The sequence below is a fragment of the Cibotium barometz genome, chromosome 3 (assembly GCF_041138505.1).
Source record: "Cibotium barometz isolate CiBa-2024 chromosome 3, ASM4113850v1, whole genome shotgun sequence".
Taxonomy (NCBI): Eukaryota; Viridiplantae; Streptophyta; class Polypodiopsida; order Cyatheales; family Cibotiaceae; genus Cibotium; species Cibotium barometz.
This window is the reverse complement of record NC_141048.1, coordinates 60930246-60932995: the sequence shown is the minus strand read 5'-3', so window position 1 is coordinate 60932995 and position 2750 is coordinate 60930246. Positions and strand designations below refer to the sequence as shown.

The following is a 2750-nucleotide window of genomic DNA, read 5'->3' as shown; positions in this document are numbered from 1 at the left end:
ACAATTAAAAGTTCCTTGTGTAATCAACATCAAATACCAACATCAACATCAAATGCCAACGCCGCAGGCAAGGGCCCTCAAGCAAGAGACTAGCTAGCAGTAGACACAAACAAGTTCAAAGTTCGTGTTTATTCATGGGTGCGCTTTGAAAGCACGGGAATCCTTTCAAAGCGGCTTACATACGGTGAGCTACTTTAGCAGCAGCAGCAGTAGTAGTAGGAACTACTACTACACCGGAAGCTTGAGGCTGGATGGGGTTGGAATACAGAAGCATACTGCAGCATCAGAATTAATAAGAAAGATGAGTGAGTGAGCACTGCGCCAGGCAGCAGAGTAAACGTAGTGGATTAAGAGTTGATTAATGTGGGTTTAAGTGTTTACTTACTGCCACAAGCCGCACCACTGCCGCATGCAGCTGTGTAGCCTTCATCGCAGTTAGAGCTAATAAGGAGGCAATACGGGAACAAGTTCAGGCACGTGCAAGTCCCCTGCGCTAAGGTTGGGGTGGGAGTTGAAGCAGCGAGCAAGGCCACCGTCAGAAGAAGGAGAGTAGCATAAGACAGGCGGCGACGATCAGAATTAGCCATGGCTTTATAATTTCTGTGGTGTCGGCAGAGAGAGAGAGAGAGAGAGAGAGCTGATCAGGTGGCAAGAGGTTTTTATAATGCGTGGTGAACTAATAGAGCATGTGGAAGGTGCCAAGGGAATCCCAAGGACACTGGTGTGCTATATTTGTATTTTTATAATGCCATATTTGTATTTTTATAATGCTCGAGTCAATAAAGTTTAAACGTCTACTTCCTTCACACTTTTCAAAATAAAGTTTAAACGTCTACTTCCTTCAATATATATTTAAAAGTTGTTGAATCACATTCCAAATCTACACGTTCTCAATATAGATAACTTAAGGTTTTAAATTATTTTTTTCTTTACAGACCTGCATACCCGTCTTCTACGTATTAAATCCGAATCCCTTTCGTGAATGAGTTTCTATGTATATAAACTAAATCAGAATCCCTTTCCTGAATGAGTTTCCTTGCTCTTGATTGAAGATATTGCAAGAGTTTATCAAACTATCACTTTGCATTTCCTTCTCTCATGGTTTCATCTTGAGCATAAATTCCTTCTCTTATGGTCTTATTTTTAGCATAACGACATTTATTTAAACAACTTTACTGCACATGCCATTTCATCAATTGTGAATGAGTTCCCTTGTTTGATTGAAGCCTCATTACAAGAGTCTATCAAACCATCACTTGACATTTCCTTCTCTCATTTTGAGTACAATAACATTGATTAAACAACTTGCCAAGTTCTCATCTTGCAAAAGGCTTCTCATGCATCTTGCATCTAGTAAAATTCAAGTACAAAAGTGTCAAACAAATATGTACAAATCTTGTTCACATTCCATTCAACCAATCGTGAATACTTTGAGCTCCCTTGTTTGAATGAAGATATTGCAAGAGTTTATAAGACCATCAGGTCGCATTTTTTTTTCATGGTTTCATCTTGAGAATAATGATATTGATTGAAAAACTTGGCTACATTAAGTAGAGGAAGATCAAGAAAACGTGGGCATTCAATCCATCCACAAGTGCATGCATATATAATCTCTGGCCAATGCAATGCGACTCTTAATGTATCCATCAATACACATGCCCTAGATTTTTTGGACTCATCACTCACAAAAGTTACATCTTTCTTTGTAGTTCCTCCTCTGTTGTAGCCCCAGATATTGATTGGACAATCCCCTCCCAAATAACACCATAAACTTGGCCTGTGGCAAAATCTACAAGAGTCTCTGTTGATGCGTCATACTCCCAATCATTTATGATGAGAAGACGTTGATCCATGATTTGCAAGTCTAGCTCTTCCCCCGAGGTAGACACAATGTTATTTCTTATGTCGAGACTGTCAGGCACTACTTGCGCAATCCTTGGTTGGGACTCATTTTGGGTATACTACGCTGTTTGTGCTTCTAATCATTGTTGTGCCACTTGGAAAGTTTCTTCTTCCTTTGCTCTGGAAATTTTTGGATTGTCCAAAGTTTTTCCAAAACGCGTCTTTTGTGTTTCTTAATCCGTTTGGCACCAAAAATAGTGTATTTTTTCCGGGTCAATCAAGCGCTATGTGGGCGCTAGCTCCCATAGTTAAGCTCCTTGACTGGGTAAAAATGCAAAATTTTCAGGTGTCACTCAAGTTGTGTCGACACGATCACAACAACCTAAAATATATATTAGGTAAGTTTGTGAGAGTACTTTCCGAAAAATTTATATACTCAGTTTTTTTTTTGGGCCTTGGACCTTTTATCTTTCCCCTTTTACCTTTTATCTTTTCACTTTTTATTTTTTATTTTTTATTCTTTATTTTTTACGTTTTCAATTTATTGTGTATGGTTTCAATTTTTTGGTTTTACCAAAAAGGGGGTTTCCTAGATTTTGACTTGGGGGCCTGGACGCATTAAATGCGTCCAACCACTCAAAACAGACTTTTGGATTTTTTGGGCTAGTGGCCTAAAAGCCTTCATGCATTAAATGTGGCCAGCCAATCAAGATGCCCCAAATTGGAGAGAGGATTAAGTATAATTAACTCGCGTTAGTTACACTAATACAAAAACGCAAAATGTGCAGAAAACATAGAAATTTCTATGTGTTGCCAATCCTCTCCTAATTTCTATTTCTATCCCAATTTCTCCATGGAAGGAGTCGAAATTGAGATAAATACTATCCAAGGAAACCGATTTTATGGTC

General features: G+C 38.7%; 1 long non-coding RNA gene across 1 annotated transcript; it reads right to left on the bottom strand.

The window, feature by feature from the left end:
• Window positions 1-228: 228 nt before the first annotated feature.
• LOC147640345 (uncharacterized) lies at window positions 229-638 on the bottom strand. Its single transcript, XR_015270025.1, has 2 exons — window positions 386-638; window positions 229-275 (listed from the first exon to the last, which is right to left on the bottom strand). It is a non-coding gene; the product is annotated as an uncharacterized LOC147640345 (long non-coding RNA).
• Window positions 639-2750: the final 2112 nt, after the last annotated feature.